The sequence below is a fragment of the Bufo gargarizans genome, chromosome 4, assembly GCF_014858855.1.
Source record: "Bufo gargarizans isolate SCDJY-AF-19 chromosome 4, ASM1485885v1, whole genome shotgun sequence".
Lineage (NCBI taxonomy): Eukaryota > Metazoa > Chordata > Amphibia > Anura > Bufonidae > Bufo > Bufo gargarizans.
Window position 1 is genome coordinate 223,930,695 of NC_058083.1, and position 20,842 is coordinate 223,951,536.

Sequence of the window (20,842 nt, forward strand, 5' to 3'; positions counted from 1 at the left end):
ACATGCTGCAGTGTCTCCACAACGACTGCCAAGTTGCCCACATTCTAACTTGTGCTGATTACTGGGTGGCCACGCTGCTGGATCCCCGTTACAAAGACAACTTACCATCCCTAATTCCCTCAATGGAGCGTGATCATAAGATGCGCGAGTACTAGCGTACGCTGGTAGACGCGCTGCTGGTCGGCATTCCCACCTGACCGCAGGGGCACAGTGGAAGCACAAGGCGAAGGCAGAGGACTAGGAAGAGGTTGCCAATGCAGCTGGGGCACCACCAGCACCTCAGAAGGCATGGTTAGCATGGCTGAAATGTGGAAAAGCTTTGTCAGCATGCCACAACAACCAGCACCACCAGCTGATATAGAACGTCTTAGCAGGAAGCAGCATTTAACCAACATGGTGGAGCAGTATGTGTACACACGCCTACACGTACTGAATGACGGGTCTGCCCCCTTCAACTTCTGGGTCTCCAAATTGGGCACATGGCCTGAGCTTGCCCTTTACTCCTTGGAGGTGCTGGCCTGCCCTGCAGCCAGTGTATTGACTGAACGTTTGTTTAGTACGGCTGGAGGGGGTTATCACACATAATATTTCCCAATGTTTTCTTCTCCTCCACCGCCACTTCCACCTAAACCACCACATCCACTGCCTCCTCAACCTTCTACTCCATATGGACCTCGTCCTCCTAGATCAAGATTATTATTTTTTATTTTTATGTATTTTATGTTATTTTAAGTCATTTGCCTATCCAAATTTGTTTACAGAGCACTTGCCATGCTCTTAACCACATGTTGCAGCCCTCTAGCCCTTTCCATGACATTTTTAGAGACATTTTAGTGCTCCAAAGTTCGGGTCCCCATTGACTTTAATGAGGGTCAAGTTCGGGTCCCGAACGCAAACTTTTTTGTGAAGTTCGGCCGAACGCGTCAAACCCGAACAATCAGGTGTCCGCTGAACTCTAATCATAATGTTTTGAGACATTCTAAGTTTCATAGAAAGTCATCATAAAATAACTACATCTATGTACATAATGGTTAGACTCCCTCCAGTCTTACTGTATTCTGAAAATGGAACAGGAATTCCTTTTATTTTCTTGAGCTTCTATTTCCTATAGTTTGTGTCACATTTATATGAACTATTTAAAAACAATCTTAGACCGACAACCATAAAAGCTAATAAAAAAAAAAACTACTGCTACTCAAGGTGAAAGGGAAAAAGGTATTAAGTTTCAACAATAGATCCTTCAATGTCTCAGCAGGACAAAGTGAATCAACATGTTATACTTCAGCCATCTTCTTAAGGTTTCCATTTCTTTTGAAAAGTCTAGAAGCTAAGGAAATGTTTTTTATTGTTAAGAAACAAAATTTCTCAAGTGGGATTTAATAGAGAACAAGAAATCGCTATCTAAGATGTTTGGAGATTAAGAGACCTGCTCTTAAATGAACATACAATTTTAAAAGCAAGGTTGTGTGCTTTCATTACGGTGAGGTTTACAAGCATGCATTTGCTCCTTGATTTAATTCTGCATTACTATTTAATTTGTTACTGTATGCCTTTTAGTTTCTTTATTCATATTAGACTGTTGACCTGTCACGACCCTGCATACCCTAGAAATTCAAGTGCTCCAGGTACAGTATATACATAGAGAATAATAAGCAATAATGCAGAAATTGCTTTAAAATGGAACTGATAAATGTGTTGTCCGAATCTAAGAAGAAAAAATACACAGCTATAGTCCTTTCTATTCTTTTTTTGTGTAAAATAATGTGGCTACTGGAATCCACCTCCCTGCCGTTTACCATTTGTTGACATCTCCAAGTTCAAGTAGTGGGGCAGCTAAAACAACATTTCCCAGCATCCACTGTAGTTTTCTGGAGTGGATATGTTTCTCTTCCTCCTTTCACTCTCATGAAGATTCCACAGACCACAAAACACCACCCATCCATAAGCCTTGACAAAAATAGTTTGGCTTATTGTAAAACAAAAGCCTGATCCTGGAATAACCCTTTAAACAAGCTATTAATATATGCAACCTTCTAGACTTTAAGAATCCATCTAATAAATGGGGTCCAAACTATAAGCCTAGAATTTAAGGGAGATAGCAGTTTTTGTTTTTCCCCTATGCAACACCATTCTCAAACGAGAGTTAAGATTGTTTTTTTGCAATAGGCAGCCATTGTAGTGAATGACTGATGATATGATATGGTGTGATAGAGGTCGAATGTTGCACTCTACGGGGAAAGAGGTACAAACCGGATTCCAAAAAAGTTGGGACACTATACAAATCGGGAATAAATACTGAATGCAATGAGGTGGAGGTGCCAACTTCTAATATTTTATTCAGAATAGAACATAAATCACGGAACAAAAGTTTAAACTGAGAAAATGTACCATTTTAAGGGAAAATATGTTGAATCAGAATTTCATGGTGTCAACAAATCCCCAAAAAGTTGGGACAAGGCCATTTTCACCACTGTGTGGCATCTCCCCTTCTTCTTACAACACTCAACAGACATCTGGGGACCGAGGAGACCAGTTTCTCAAGTTTAGAAATAGGAATGCTCTCCCATTCTTGTCTAATACAGGCCTCTAACTGTTCAATCGTCTTGGGCCTTCTTTGTTGCACCTTCCTCTTTATGATGCGCCAAATGTTCTCTATAGGTGAAAGATCTGGACTGCAGACTGGCCATTTCAGTACCCGTAACCCTTCTCCTACGCTGCCATGATGTTGTGATTGATGCAGAATGTGGTCTGGCATTATCTTGTTGAAAAATGCAGGGTCTTCCCTGAAAGAGATGACGTCTGGATGGGAGCATATGTTGTTCTAGAACCTGAATATATTTTTCTGCATTGATGGTGCCTTTCCAGACATGCAAGCTGCCCATGCCACATGCACTCATGCAACCCCATACCATCAGAGATGCAGGCTTCTGAACTGAGCGTTGATAACAACTTGGGTTGTCCTTGTCCTCTTTGGTCCGGGTGACATGGCGTCCCAGATTTCCAAAAAGAACTTTGAATCGTGACCACAGAACAGTCTTCCATTTTGCCACACTCCATTTTAAATGATCCCTGGCCCAGTGAAAACGCCTGAGCTTGTGGATCTTGCTTAGAAATGGCTTCTTCTTTGCACTATAGAGTTTCAGCTGGCAACGGCAGATGGCACGGTGGATTATGTTCACTGACAATGGTTTCTGGAAGTATTCCTGAGCCCATTCTGTGATTTCCTTTACAGTAGCATTCCTGTTTGTGGTGCAGTGTCGTTTAAGGGCCCGGAGATCACAGGCATCCAGTATGGTTTTACGGCCTTGACCCTTACGCACAGAGATTGTTCCAGATTCTCTGAATCTTCGGATGATGTTATGCACAGTTGATGATGATAGATGCAAAGTCTTTGCAATTTTTCGATGGGTAACAACTTTCTGATATTGCTCCACTATCTTTCTGCGCAACATTGTGGGAATTGGTGATCCTCTACCCATCTTGGCTTCTGAGAGACACTGCCACTCTAAGAAGCTCTTTTTATACCCAATCATGTTGCCAATTGACCTAATTAGTGTTAATTTGTCTTCCAGCTCGGTGAAATTTTGAATCAACGTATTTTTCCTTTAAAATGATACATTTACTCGAATTAAACGTTTGATCTGTCATCTACATTCTATTACAAATAAAATATTGACATTTGCCATCTCCACATCATTGCATTCAGTTTTTATTCACGATTTGTATAGTGTCCCAACTTTTTTGGAATCCGGTTTGCAAATCCAAACGCTCTTTATATCTCTACATCTCTACAATTATCTGCCATCTCACATTTATTGCCATAAAAGACAGAAGTTTTAATTTTTACATCAACACCATTGTTATTTCAAGTTTTACTTTTTTCATGAGATGAGCTATAGAGTTTTTAACAGCCATTTTGCTATACACATACTGGCCCAGATTTACTAATGTGTCTGTGCCTAGAATCCATCTAAAAGTTGCTGAAAATTGCACAATTTTGTAGCAATTTGGTGCCACTAGGGTTTTACACTTTTTCATAAGAAGTAACATTGGCATAAGAAGTAACATTTTGCACCAAAATTGCCCCACAATTCAAGTGTAAAATTCATTAAAGCCAACCAATAACTGATATAAAGTTGGACAAAACTATCTAGCCCTGAACCTCTTTTAGAATCCAGCATGAGCCACTGTAATAAATCTGGTAAAGTGAAGTTTTAGACTTTATGCAATTTTTAGGAATAATAAATGTAGGCCTTTCAGTTTAATCTGTTTCCTTTTAGTACATTTTCTTATGGTTTGCAAAAATAAAGCAGTGCCATTTTTATTTATTGATCCCCATAAATGGTTTCACTAGACCGTATATGTTATTATTATTTAAAGAGGGATATCCCAAGAATATAAATTATTATTTTTTACTCACTTATCTGGAGGACTTGCTCGCCTTTCTGTGGGTGTGTAACACCTCAACAGGCACCTTATCTCCCAGGATATATAACAGTTACTGTAGCCCTTGTTAACCCTTTCTTCCATTGCATGCAAAACAGTCCCTCACATATACCCTCATACATTATATATGTTATGTAATGTCCCCAAAATTTCGTTGTTCACTGTCTAGAGCAGGGTTGCACAACCTTTTATGGTTGGGGGCCACATTGTCAGCCTGAACCAATTCTAAGGGCTGAAAATAAAACTTATAGGGGTATTACCAACTGAAATACAATATTTATGGCATATTTAACATAAAGTAAATATCATTAATGTCTAGTTAAACTTCTAGTACTCACATATAATGGGAGAATACATGAAATATACATGTAAGCAGCCACAAGACATAGACATATATGTCTGTAACCAGATGGCTGGGAACCACACAGAATAATATCAAGGGCTGCACGTGACCCCCACGGCCACAGGTTGTGTACCCCTGGTCTAGAGAGGAAAATACTTGATAGGATTGATGGAAGGGAAAGGGAGCAGGGAAGCTACTGAGCATGTTGTTCCACCTATGAATGGAGGAGAAGGGTAGATAGCAAGGGGCACTAAAAAGAGGAAAATGTAATGTACATAAAAAACTTTACAAAATTGATTGCATGTATATAGAATAATAATGCTCAATTTAAAATGCTCTATTTGCTGCATAGTAATGTATTTAGTGGGATAACCCTTGAAATGTTTTGTGATACTTGTTACAAAAGTTTAGTATAACAGTTTTTTTTAGCCATTAATTTTAAATAACTTTTTGAAAGAAATGTAACTTTTGCTTTATATATATATATTTTTTCACTTACAGCATAATCTCCTGATATACAGTATAAAGCCTTATTCACATGTCTGTGTTTTGGTCAGTGATTTCCATCACTGATTTTGAACCAAAACCAGGTGCGGCTCTAAACACAGAACAGGTGCCGATCTTTCCTGGTTTTGGCTCAAAATCACTGATGGAAATCACTGACCAAACACTGATGAGTGAATGGGGATTAACAGATATACTATATCTGCATGTATCAGCACATTAAAACTGGGAGGAGGAATACTATTTGAGTTTTTAGGCAGAAAAATTCTCCCTTACACAAAAAGTAAGCCTTTGGCTCAGTGTTAATGATACATTGAGTTACTCAACAGAGACCTTTTAAAATGAAGGCTAAATAAAATTTTCCAAGAAACATTTTTCACCTATCCACAGGATAGCTGATAAGTATATGACCCTTTGATGCCTAGAACTCTGGTCGTAAGCCCTTGTTCTGGAGAAATTTGAATAGAGTGGTGGTCACCCTGTTTCTCAATTCAAGTCTATGGGTCTGGTGGAGAAATGTTCTGGTATTTTTAAATCCTTGGGAATTTCTAAGTGATCTATATGCATCCCTGAAAACATGTAATTATTATAGTTTATATATATATATATTTTTTTCTTTTAAAGGGCATCTGTCAGCAGATTTGTACCTTACCTTAGAAACTGGCTGAACTGTTGCCTGTGTGCTTGGCAACTGAAGGCATTTGTATTGGTCCTGTGTTCATATGAGCCGGCATTGCTGAGAAAAAATATTTTAAAATATGCAAATGTGACACTAGGAGCAACAGGGCTGTTGTCGTTACACCTAGAGGCTCTGCTCTCTCTGCAACTGCTGTGCCCTCTCTACTTTCAATTACAGGGCCAGGCAGTTTAAACATGATCACACCAGCCCATGATCACACCAGTGGAGAGAGCATGGCAGTGGGGGGATAGAGCTGTGTCTCTAGGCGTAATGGCAATTCCCCTGTTGCCCCTAGAGGCTCATTTGCATGTATTAAAACATCATTCAATGCGGGCACATAAGAACATGGGACCAACACAGATGTCTTCAGTTGCCAAGCGCAGATGCAACAGTCAGTTTTTATATGTACAAATATACTGAAAGATGCCAGTTAAGCTTCAAACATACATTTATCTTTGTCAAAAGCATGGCATCAATAACTGCTTTGTTTTGCTGACCTTGATCTGCTCCAAATACTTCACAATTTTTGTGATTTTTCAAATTTTTCTGCAGTTATACGCACATAAAGGTTTTAGAACACATTAAAAAAAGTTTAAAATGTAAAATCCAAATTATTTCATATTAATTTTTATGTTTGGTTTGGACTCATTTTTAGCTTGTTCCGAAACATCATCATTCATTTAGTAGAATAATTACAATAAACTACAAAATTCTACCTTTCTGTTTTTCAGCCCAAAGCCCAGATGCATATTAGTGGAAAATATGAAGCATTCATAAGCATTTTAACATAGGGGTCATTTATTATATTGAAATATGCCTATTAGGCACATTTCAGGTGCAGATGCTGGTGCAATGGTTAGTTGCACCGCTATCTGCTACTTCTCCCTGCTCACGCCAGGTCTAAAATTGCTGGCATGGCGTGGTCAGGGAAGGGGCTAGCAGGCACGTCTCATTCAGCTTTTTCTATGCCCGCTTTAGCTGTCTTACATTTAGAACTGGCGCTAGATGCACTTAAATTATGGAAAAGCCTGTGTCTCTTCATAACTTTGGCTGATCCTCCACCAGTTATGGGGCTTTATTAATACCTAGTCTTAATAAATGTGCCCCATAGTTTTTAACATAGGATCTGAAGTAATTTCAAATAATAATGTCTCTATATAGTAGATTAAAGGTGTACCATACTCAGTCACACATATTGAAATTTTTTTTTTTTTTTTAAAGTAAGCAATATTTCTACATAGGGACTGAGTTTTTCTTTTCCATTTTTAATATTTTCAACATTTAAACTCCCATTGACTATAAACATCCGAGCAGTTGACACTTCTCTGCAAGGACATTTCTAAATGCTCTCGCAAAGATCGTAGCTGCTCAGCAGGAGGCCCACTGTCAGTGGAAAAAGAAAAAGGCAGAGGTTTTTCACCCTCCATGCCTCCCCATTGCTTTTAACACATAGCTCAATGAGACGTGTACAACCTCTCTGAGGGCTGTATTTCCCTTATAACTGGAGCTACTAAGTCAGACCAGTTACAGGAGAAATCAGCAATAAAAAATTTAATGTTAAATGAAAGAAAAAAAAGCCCCTCATGGGAGGAGCAAAGTGTAAAAAAAATAACAATTTCAAAATAAAAAACAAGTTAAGAAAGGCCACAATACGTAAAACCAGAGTTCTTAGCCCCACCTCCAGCAATCATAACCTATGTGTGTCACCTCTCAAAATGACCATTATGTAAAGCGGGCATAATTTAAAAAATATATTAGATGTATGTCCTGCTATTGACAATAAAAATAAAAAAAATAAAAAATGCGTTTTTTTCTGTAGTGTAAAAATTGAAAACAAAAAAAATTAAAGAAAAAAAAAATACTAAATAAAAATGACATAACAATAAAGTCTCAGAAAAGACTTATTTATATAATCTAATGGGAAAAAATGTGGCTTTCAAAGACCCATGCACAAAAAAATCAACAGGGGTAAGTGGTCTGGTCTTGAACTTACTAAAGGTAATTGCTTTCACTTTTCCCCTTAAATTAATTTTATACACAAACAGAATAAAAATGTTTTGATACATATTCCAGATTTCTAAAGAATTCCTATTTCCTAAGATACATTTAATCAATGGAAGAAGAACCAACAAATAATGCCACTTGGCTGCTTTATAAAGTGATAGTGAAGTCTCTGTTAAATAAGCTTTCATGAGGTCATCTTTGTGAATAGAACCTGGCAGGCTTCCAAGAGAATCTATTTTAAATGCAAAGCACATGCCTGTTCTAATTTATTCTGCGACTAGGTGATATATGCTCTGGATTTCAACTACTACTAAACATGATGCAGCATACCCGTTTTTCTAGACTATACTGACTAGTAGTACATTTTTAATGCCAATGACTTAATAGCCCTGTCTGATGGTGTATGTGCTTACTAACAATCATCGGTGGTTCAGCATTAATATGCTATATACTGTAAAGTAATTGTTCTCAGCTTATTAACCCCAGACCACCAATGATTATTGAGTCACTGTACATACTTTATTAGACAGGGCTATAAGCCCCATCATTCATAGGGGATGGTGTAATGTAATGAGCAATAGGGACATAACGGTAGTGGTGCTCAAAGCACTACAGCCTGCCCCTTCGTGCTCCAACTGCCTGATTTGCATAACAATTAAAATATGCATATTTCCACAATGCTGCAACCATCAAAGATAAATAATGTATTTTTTTTAATAACCATGATCAACCCTACAGGCAATATGTCTGGTTTATTAAGTTGATCATGCTGCCTTGCTAATATCCCTTGTTTATATTTAAAGGGAACATGCAGTTTAATTACAGTTTCCATAAATCCAATTAAAATATTTAAAAGCACAGCAAATCCATGTTAAAATGAAGGTATTTATATAGTTTACACCCATTAGTTCCATCATGAGTTACTCATCACGTAACAACAATGAGAAGTAGCAGGTAAGCTCTTCTTTTATGCCCATATGGCCAGTTATGCATACAGAACTGCTATTATAAAACAGAGACACAATGTCATGCATTCCACTGTACACACCCCTGTTTTTGTCCAATTTTTTCTCATCAGTAGAGGTGGGAGGATTCTTAAAAATTATTATGATTTGCAGTAAATCTCAAACTTGAATTAGTTCTACCGTCTTTACTGATCTGTCCAAGATCTGGTAAGAATGGGTTCTGTGGTATATTGCTAAGAGACATTTCTATAATTGCAGATCCCAACATCTATACTACAAAAGCCCTGGATTCTATTTCTTGCGGTGAGAGCTAATAAGATCTGTTTGTACTTTGGAATAAATGGATTCGGGAACTCACATTTGTCTTTTAAGCTCTATTTTTTTCTCATTTTATTGCATTTTTATTGTTTTCTATTTCTTAATTTTAGGTAATAAGTAATGACCATATTAAATCCACTTTTATTACATTAAATCAAAAAGTCTCTATAGTCTTACAACCTAGAACTTTAATTTGCTAAAATAAGTGTATATTCCATTCTTTATTAACATTCTTTCCTGGAATCAATGGCTGCCATCTGCTGGCAACCATGTACAAAAACTGACTACAGCAAAAAGAGCAAAAACAACTGGAGAGAAAATTTCTATGCAAAGGATAAAACCAAATCCTGCCCTTTGTGCTTCATATGGTACAATTAGGAAACTGAGGTCCAAACTGATTTCTCTTTGTACACCATTACAATGTATATTGACTTTGAATTATTTGCTACTGAATGCCTTATAATATCAGCTTCCTTGTATACACCAAATGTGTCTAAACTATTGAGATCTGACAGAGCTAGTTCATATTGGTTAAGACATTATAATGTTTTAATGGTGTTATTTGATGGAGAGACAGAAACAAAATCTTCCTCTTAGTCCTCATGCACATGATCATATTTCTCATCTCTGTGCTATCTGCAGTTTTTATTTTATTTTTGCAGGTAGCACAAAGATCAATTAATTTTTTCTGAGGCCATGCACACATTCATCCATGTATCCTTTCTGCAAATTATAGAACATGTCCTACACTTGTCCCTATTGCAGAAATCAATAGTTCTTTCTATGAATTGGAAGTGAGAAAATTACTGAGCATCTGTATTTTGAGGTTCCGTTGTTTTCGGACTGAAATATGGAAACCGTCTAAAGGTGCAACTGATCACCCAATGAACAAGCAAATTCTTCTTCTTCTTTACATTTCCTATGAGCAGATATTGGTACAGGAGGTAGAGGTTATCAGTGATTGATAGCATTTTGTGTATACGTTTTACTGAATCTTTTCCCACAAAAATATATCAATCTGCTCAGTTTCTCCTGCTCTATGACATGCTGCCTGCAGATTGCATTGGAATTTTTTCGTGACAGGTCCTCTTTAGGCTGATCATAAATATGGTGTGTCAGCCAACAGCTATCTCTCCTGATACTTCCATATACAGTATATTTATGCTCGAATTAAAAAGGTATTCCCATCTCAGACATTGATGGCATATCACTAGGATATGCAGCAAATGTCGGTCAGGTGCAAGTCCCACCTGTGGAACCCACTCCTATCCCCAGAACGGGCGCTACTAAATGAAGGAGAGCACACCAGGCAAGTGCAGTGTCCCTACTTTCACTGCAATGAAATGGCAGCTATTTCTGGCAGCTCCTTAGCAGTCAATGGAGAGGTGGTCGTGCATGCACATTGCACTCTCCATTAATTTCTATGGGACTTCCGAAAATATTAGATGGCTCGGCTGTTTTTGGAACGCTCATAGAAGTTAATGGATAGCATGCACGCATGGGTGGTGTGCTCTTCTTCACTTTGGGGGGGAGATTCTGGAGATGAGAGGGTTCCAGAGGTGGGACCACACCTATTTGATAGTAATGGCATATCCAAGACATATGCCACCAATGTATCAGAGCGGTATGCATAAGGGGTGAATGGAGAAAGGGGAGAAAGTCACTGTCAGAGGACAGTTATCTCACCACTAACAAAAGGGTCAAATAATTGAATCTAACATGCCCAACTCCTTATCTCCCAAAATAAGCCATCAGGGGAGAATCAGGAGGTCACAATCGGTGGAAATGACAAATTAATATCTAATGTGTGTGGTTGGCTTTAGGGTTTGCTACAAAGTAACAGGGTTGCTACTATCTGCTTATCAGTATGCCTCTGCATTTAAACATTAATATTTCCACTTAATGACAGAGAAAATAAGGAATCTTTAAATGGTGAGGAACTGGTGCATAATATATATTAATAAGTTGCAAACATTTTCAATATGCCTTTGGAGAAATAATGCACACAGAAAAAGAATATTTTTATTTATTTTTTGAGCGATTGTCTTAGATAGAGTACCATTTTTACGGTATGAGGTGACGGTTTGATTCGCACTATTTTGGGGTGCATATGACTTTTTGATCGCTTGCTATTACACTTTTTGTGATGTAAGGTGCAAAAATTACTTTTTGACACCATTTTTTTTTTTTTTTTTTTACGGTGTTCACCTGAGGGGTTAAATAATGTGACATTTTTATAGAACAGGTCGTTACGGATGCGGCAATACCTAATATGCATACTTTTTTATTTATTTGAGTTTTATACACTAATATTTTTGAAACAATAAAAAATCATGTTTTAGTGTCTCAATAGTCTGAGAGCCATAGTTTATTTTTATTTTTTGGGCGATTGTATTAGGTAGGGTATAATTTTTGCGGGAAGAGATGACATTTAGATTGGTACTATTTTGGGGGGCATACGCTTTTTTTATCGTTTGGTGTTGCACTTTTAGTGATGTAAGGTGACAAAAATGGCTTATTGACACTGTTTTTATTTTATTTAAGGGGTTCATCTGAGGGGTTAAATCATGTGATATTTCATAGAGAAGGATGTTATGGATGCGGCGATACCTAATATATATGTATACTTTTTTATTTATTTAAGTTTGATACACTAATATCATTTTTGAATAAAAAAATAATAATCATGTTTTAGTGTCTCCATAGTCTGAGAGGCAATTAATTATTTATTTTTTGGGCGATTGTATTAGGTAGGGAATAATTTTTGCGGCAAGAGAGGACGGTTTGATTGGTACAATTTTGGGGTGTGTATGACTTTTTGATCGCTTGCTATTACACTTTTTGTGATGTAAGGTGTAAGGTGACCAAAAAGTTGCTTCTTTGACACCGTTTTTTTTTTTTAACAATGTTCACCCGAGGGGTTAGGTCATGTGATATTTTTATAGAGCAGGTTGTTACGGACGCGGCAATACCTAATATGTATACTTTTTTATTTTATTTTTACATTTAAGACAATAAAAGCATTTTTTAAACAAAAAAATCATGTTTCCATAATTTGAGAAACATATTTTTTACATTTTTTTTGAGCGATGTAGAGGCTCATTTTTGCAGGATGAGGTGACGGTTAGTTTGGTACTATTTTGGGGGGCATACACTTTTTTGATCGCTTGGTGTTGCACTTTTAGTGATGTAAGGTGACAAAAATAGCTTTAAAAAAAAAAAGTTTATGGTGTCTATCGGACTAGGTGAATAATGTGATATATTTATAGAGCCGGTTGTTACAGACACGGTGATACCTAATGTGTATTTTTTCATTTTTTTTTCTATTTTTATTATAAAATTAGGGGAAACGGGCGTTTTTTTCTTTTTTTAACTTGAAACTTATTTTTTTTTATTGAAAACACTTATTTTTTACTTTTTTTAAAACTTTTTTTCTGTCCCACTCTGGGACTTCAACTTTTAGGGGTCTGATCCCCCCTGCAATAAATTACAATACGTCTGTATTGTAATGCATTGCCTGTTAGTGCATTACACGGAGTAATACACTAACAGGTTACCTAGGAAGGGGCCTGGGGCTAGATTCCCTGGGCACCCATGCAAGGCATTGGGCAGCCTCTGCATGGCATCGGGCTGCCTTGTCACATATCGGGTCCCACACAAGAGCAGCGTGGGGACCCGATGCGCTCCTTCACCCGCTGCAAACCACTTCTATGTTGCGGTCAGGGGTTAATCCGCTGGCATCAGCGATGACAGCGGATACAGCAGGGGCCCGGCTACCAGGGACTGGCGAACCCCTGCAGTGATTGGGCGGGCGTAGCTCTTGCAACTGTCCGATCAGCCGGCCGTGCACGGCATTTTACGTTAAGGGGTTAAGGCATGGATACTTTAGTATGTAATATAAAAGACGTGCCTAGGATGTATTTATTTTAATATACTGTCAATATTGGATGACAGCGCCTACTGTTCAAACTGTATTTTGGATAATTCTGTATTGCTATAATTATAACAGATTCATAATGTCTCCTGTCAATAAATCTTTCATTACTGGAGGTTTTAGTGTTTCTTAATATGGAGAAACAGCATTTTTCATAACAATGATATTGCAGCATAAAGTAATATTGATTTTTTTACATTGTAATCCTGAAAAATGTCTATTCTTTACATCAGTGTTTTTGCCAAAATTTATTGCTGTTCTTTTATATCTATGTTAAAAATTTTAGTGATAAATAAATATCTCTCGTTATGATAGCTACCTCCATTTTTATTTAAAGTTCATTAACTACAAGGATAGAAAAACAAGTATACTGTTAAAGGGGTTGACCGGGCTACAGATATTGATGACCTGTCCTCCGAATAGGTCACCAATATCAGATCAATGGGGTCCGAAACCTGGCACCCTCAGCTGTTTCAGGCAGCCACTGTGCTGGAAATTATACAATAGATGGAGCTGGATGCAGACAGCTATGTATAGAGTGTGGTGGCTGTGCCATGGTACTATAGCTCAGATTTCATTAACGTGAATGGGAGCTGAGGTGCAGTACATCGGTGTCAGAGATTACACAGTCTGCAAAGCCTTCTGCTCTGCATACTGTATAGTTTCTGGCACTATGGCTTCTAACAACAATTTGTCAGCGGAGGTACAGGGTGTTGACCCCCATCGATCTGATACTGATGACCTATTCTGAGGATAGGTCATCAATATCTGTAGCCTGGAAAAACCTTTAAGACTGACAACATATAAATAATGAGAATGCTTTACAGACAAAACTTCCAGTAGATACAACATATGAAACCATCTTCTGTACAAGATTATCTATAGATATAAAGAAGGATGTATGTATGTATGTATGTTCCACGATCACTCAAAAACGCAACCATCGATTTCAACGAAACTTGGAATACACATCCCTTGCTACCTGGAAAGAAATCTAGTTAAGGTCACAAGTCTCTAGCATGTACCGTTCCTGAGATATTCACAAAAAATGCAAATAAGGCACATCATATGACCTACATTAGCCAATAGAAGCCTGCAAGTCTTTCTTTTCATATCCCAACTTCCATACACACGGTCACATGTCCCTTATCAGCCAATAGAAACTTGCAGGTCCTTACTCTCCACATACACACATTTTTACACCAGGTTTCCATAACAACCCAGCCATTTTTATTCACTGCTGCAGGTCAGCTTTAAAGGGCCAGGACGCTGTGGATGTCACTGTTAATGGAGCGGAGTGCTGTGGAGGTGACAGTTCAGGGGGCAGGTAGGGTGTCCATTCACGCCACCCTCAATAGACAGACTCAAAAACCCTGCCCCCAGGTTCCGCTAAACCACCCCCCAATTCGGTTAGACCATGCCCCCTCCCATTTTGCAGCCAACAGGGATTGAAAAAATGAAGGTAAAAATCTACTTCTGTCAGCTGCAGGGGTGGGAGGGATGGTGGCTTTCTCCCTGCAGCTCACGTTCAGACAGCATAGTGCTGCTGTCTGATAGTGAGCTGTTCAAAAGGATATCCCTGCATGACACATTCCCAAAAAATGCATTAGCCAATATAAGCCTGGTCACATGACCCTTATTAGCCAATAGAAGCTCGCAGGCCCTTAGTCTACACATGCACACAGTTTTACACCAGGTTTCCATAACAACCCAGCAATTTTTCTTCACTGCTGTAGGTCAGCTTTAAAGGGGCAGGGTGCTGTGGATGACACTGTTAAGGGAGCTGAGTGCTGGTAAAAATGAATGAAGGTAAAAATCTACTTCTGTCAGCTGCAGGGGTGGGAGGGTGATTTTATCCCTGCAGCTCATGCTCAGACAGCACAGTGCTGCTGTCTGAGAGTGAGCTATTCAAAAGAACATCCCTGTGTCCGTCCAGGCCCTGCGTCGGATGGAGGACAGAGAGTCTGAAAGCCGGACTGTCCAGCCTAAAATCGGACCTCTGGCCACCCTAGGAGCAGGCTGCTGTGGAGGTCACAGTTAGGGGAACGGTCCACTATGGATGTCACTGTTAAGGGGCAGATTGCTATAGAGGCCACTATTAAGGGGACGGGGTATTGTGGAAATCACTGTTAAGGAGATGGGGTACTGTGAATGTCACTAATGAAGGGGCGACCAGTATGGAGGTCACTGTTAAAGGGGAAGGCTGCTGTGGAGGTCACTGTTAAGGGGGCGAAATGCTGTGGAGGTCACTGTTAAAGGGGCAGGCTGCTGTGGAGGTCACTGATAAGGAGGCGGGATGCTGTGGATGTCACTGTTAAAGTGGTGGGCACTGTGGAGGTCTTTGTTAAGGGGACATGGAACTGTGAAGGTCACAGTTAAAGGGACAGTCCACTATGGAGGTCATTGTTAAGGGGCAGGGTGCTGTAGCGGTCACTGTTAAGGGGGCGGGGTGTTGTTGAGGTCACATTTTAAGGGAACAGAGCTCTGTAGAGATCACTGTTAAGGGGCAGGTTATTGTGAAAATCACTGTTAATGAGACAGGGTACTGTGGAGGTCACTAATAAAGGGGTGGCTGCTGTGGAGGTCACTGTTAAAGGTGAGGGCGCTGTGGATGTTACTGTTATGGGGGCAGACCGCTGTGGAGGTCGCTGTTAAAGGGGCAGGCTACTGTAGATGTCACTGTTATAGTGGATGGTGTGGACATCACAGGTGCATTTGTTGCACACATATGTTAATATCCAAAACTTTTTATTCAACTGCAAACAACAGAGTCTTCCCAAAGCGTATCTCAATTGCAATACAACCCATGCAGTTTATTTAATTACTTGCACAAAATGTAAATTGCAATACAACCCATGCAGTTTATTTAATTACTTGCACAAAATGTAAATTGCAATACGTGGGCTGTACTATCAATGCAATAAAATCCAGGATACGCAAACACATCTCTGATGTGCCCCACCATGGCAATCGCAATGTATCTGCAGCTAGTCTGCACTTTGCTGCTTGCCATGGTGGGGACACATCAGATATGGTGGTACAAGGCATAGAAAAAGTATTTTTGCCTAAACGTGGAGGAGACTATAGAAGAAAATTATTAAACAGAGAGTCGTTCTGGATATTTTCATTGAACACGCGCCAACCTGAGGGGCTCAATAAACGCTTAGATCTGATCCTGCAGCAATAATTTAGTTACTAGTAATTCAGTGCAACAAATCACCCCCTCCTCCTTTTCCTGGGAGTATTATAGGAGCAAAATTTATTCTGCTGATCTGACTTCCATTACATTCCACCATATTCTACCTGGTAACCAGTATGCATTCAGCATACACCTTATGCGTATCCTTCTTATTTATTTCTTTGCATAAATGTATGGTTTAATGCTTTTTGTTGTTTTTTCTTTCATTATTTTTCATGAGAAGAGTTAACTGAAGGTGTGGCACCTTTTCTAGGGGGCGGTTACAGGCCTGTGGAGACAATTACTGAATACAGGTGCACCCTCCCCTTTAAAAGGTCTCACTTTTAATGTCTTTCTGTGTCATGAGGAAGGGCTGGAATTGTCTCTGGTAGCCCGAAACGCGAAATACATTTACATTCCTTTATTCAAGTGGAGCTGGATTTCTTTCAACCTCTTTTCGCATTTGCTGCCCGTTACCTGACACGGGCCTTCCGTGCTCACAGCTAAAGGAGGGGCAGGTGAGAGCTGCTGAATTTCCTTTTTCTTCAGTGGATACTGTCAATATCTTTTAATGACATACACAAACATTAAATGAAATAGATGAAATATACCCGTGCAAAGCCGGGTCCTTCTGCTAGTTAAGAGATATAATACAACTAACAACAGTGACAACATACAAATAATGTATGGTGTAGCAATCAGTACATAACCAAAGGTTTAAAACATTCAAACATCCTTTCCTCATAGGGTGGAGTTCAGTTAGTAGCTAGACACCCAATTTCAAAGAGACAAACTGATTGCCGCTATTCTACGTTAAATATCTGTCAGAGCAACAAGTTTAAGAACATGAAGATCCAATGTGAAGTGCAGGTGAGTCCAGCTTTAATTTAAGCAAATTTCTTTAAAGGAATTGTTTTCTCCCCCCACTGCTGCCATTCTGATTCTTACTGGGTCCCAGTGGTCTATTCACCTTCTGTTGTCTCTCGACACACAGCTGACTCAGCAAATCACTGGCTTCAGTAGTGACCTACCTCAGCCAAGAAACAGAGATGCTAGGAGGCAAAAAGCAGCAAGGCACAGAGTAATCTTCTAAATGGCAGCAGGGGATTGGCAAAGAGAGTTTTTTTTTTTTTTTTTTTACAATTTTTAATCCACTACACAACCCCTTTAATGACTCCAATTTCTTACAATACAAAAAGAGGTGCCACCAATCACCCAATGAATGAGTGAAACACTTGTTCATCGCATGATCCTGTGGTTCGTGCAGGCATCTAAATGATTGTTTTGGGCAGTAGACATTTAAAGATAAAGGTTGCAATAGTGATCCCTTGTTCTCATACCAATGTAGGGCTTCAACTCCACTGAGCGCACAGCCAATTGTCAGGAAGGAACGCTTCCTTCCCGACAATCTGTTGATCCCTGGCACGTCTAAATGCGCCTTTAGCCCGGCTGTCTAGACCTGCACCAGATTTATCACAGTGGCTCAGGCTGGATGATAAATGTGGTGCAGGGTAGAGATGTCCCGAACTATTTGCCGGCAAATAGTTCCCGGCGAACATAGCTTGTTCGCGTTCGCCGCTGCGGGCGAACATATACGATGTTCGGTCCGCCTCCTATACGTCATCATTGAGCAAACTTTGACCCTGTACCTCACAGTCAGCAGACACATTCCAGCCAATCAGCATACCCTCCCTCCCAGACCCTCCCACCGCCTATCAAAAAGCAAGGACAGCATCCATCTTAGATTAATTCTGAAGCTGCAGTGTCACAAAGTTGTAATCGCAATGCGATTAATACAGGTTATATTAATCGCATTGCAATTACAACTTAGAGCTGGGTTCCTAATGGTTATATTGATAGAATAAACGAAGATTGAGAATATAGTGCTATATTCGTTGTCAATTCTAGCAATACAACCATTAGGAACTCAGATCTAAGTTGTAACCGCAATGGGAATAATGCAGGTTATATTAATCGCATTGCGAATTCAAGCTAAGTTCCTAATGGTTGTATTGCTAGAATTGACGAATATAACGAATATAGCACTATATTCTCAATCTTCGTTATATACTAGCAATACAACAACCATTAGGAACCCAGCTCTAAGTTGAATTCACAATGCGATTAATATAACCTGTATTAATAGCATTGCAATTACAACTTTCTCAAATCCGACAGTACATTCTAGCATGGAGCCGTTCCCATGGTGATGGGGACGCTCCATGAGCACGGAAGTCGGCAGAAGCTCTAAGTTGAAATCGCAATGCGATTAATTCAAGTTCTATAAATCGCATTGCGATTTCAACAGAACTTCTGCTGACTTCCGTGCTCATGGAGCGTCCCTATCACCATGGGAACGACTCCATGCTAGAATGTACTGTCGGATTTAAGAAAGTTGAAATCGCAATGCGATTAATTCAAGTTCTAGAAATCGCATTGTGATTTCAACTTACCACACTCTGCGTCAACTACGTAATTCTCCATGGGTGTTTTGCCATGGACCCCCCTCCGACATGCCACAGTCCAGGTGTTAGTCCCCTTGAAAAAACTTTTCCATCACTATTGTGGCCACAAAGAGCACCTGTGGGTTTTCAAATTCGCCTTTCTATTGATGTCTATTGCGGTTTGCCCGGTTCACACGTTCGCGAACATTTGCGGAAATTCGTGTTCGCCGTTCGTGAACGGAAAATGTTATGTTCGCGACATCACTAGTGCAGGGATATACAATTTTGTATAACTCTATACCAACTATAAATAGATGTAGAGGTCTTATACAGTAATATTTCTCACGACAAGGGCCTTATGGCAGTACAGCACTTTTTCAAAACAAGAGGCACTTATTGTATTTCATATAAAAAGTTTGTATCCAATCTTTTGGCGTTTGTTTTAAGACACGACTATTTTCTATTTGGCACTAAGTTATTCCCCCAGCTCAGGGGCACCGCAATGGGTAGTGCCTGCACGCCTACCTATGCTAATTTATTCCTGGGCTGGTGGGAGGACACAATCAGTGTACGCCACATATTGCATTTTGGGGTTGCTTCATTGACGACATTTCCATTCTCTGGAGTGGTCCCAGGGAGGCCTTTGTTGATTTAATTAATATCTTAAATGCCAAAGAAATAGGGATGCATTTTACTTATAAATTTAATGAAAGTCATCTGGCATTTTTGGATCTTGACATTAAATTACAGAATGGGGTTATACGTACTCAGACCTATAGAAAACCCATGGCAACTAACAATCTTTTAACATGGGAAAGCCACCATCCCCTTAGTCTATGTCAGGGTATACCAAAAGGGCAGTATCTACGTATAAGTAGAAACTGTTCTAATAAGGAGGACTTCCACCGCCAGGCCATGGATTTACAATCTAGATTTATTAGAAGAGGGTATCCACAGCAGGTACTTAATAAGGCCTATAAACATGCCTATAATAAGGAAAGGACAGAACTACTTGTCCCGAAACCTAAGGATAATGACAGGATGAGTGACAAAAAGCAGACCTTGTGCATTATAGGGACCTATGATGATCAGAGCATGAGAGTACGGGGTGTCTTGAACAAATATTGGGACCTGCCTAAAATGGATCCAGATATTAAGAATATAATTTCAGACCACTCAACTATCACCTACAGAAGGCGGAGATCATTATGGGACAGATTTGTCCATAATCATTATTCACCCCCTAGAAAGCAAGGCACATGGTTGGAGAAAAAAGCTTGTGGCATGTACAGGTGTGGTGGAAGCATTGCATGCCTATATATATATATATATATATATATATATATATACACACCACAAATAGTTTTTTTTGTGTAACCACACAAAGGGAATATAAAATCCATGATTTTGCTAATTGCAAGACCACGGGAGTGGTACATCTATGCACCTGTACCTGTCCACTCCAATATGTGGGCAAAAGCGTGAGAGAATTACAGAGAAGAATAGGAGATCACCTAGGTGACATTAGGCATAAAAGAGACACCCCCATTTTTAGACATATACATCAGAAACACGGTGGAGACCCTAGGTCCATCAATTTCTGTGTAATAGAAAAAATCTGCCCATCCTCAAAAGGGGGAAATCTAGAGAATATAATTCTGCAGAAGGAGACTGAATGGATGTTTAGATTAAAGTCAGTGAACCCGAAGGGACTCAATTAAACTTTTTCATTCATTAGTTTTCTGTGATTAATGAACCAGGTCCCTATCATTTATTATTGCTTTATTGTTTCATTATTTTTTCTTTATTTTTCATATATTTCTTGTATTAAATAGGCCCTCAGATATAACCACCACCCACTTCAATTAGAGTCTGGTCAAAAGGGATGCATTTGATCAGAGATTGATCTAACATCAATTACTGTGATCTTTGGAATGCGCCGGGACTTCTTAACTTTTGGAGATCAGATACTGCATTTGTTTCTAAGAATTGGCATCATTCACAATTGGGAACACTGGACAGGTAGG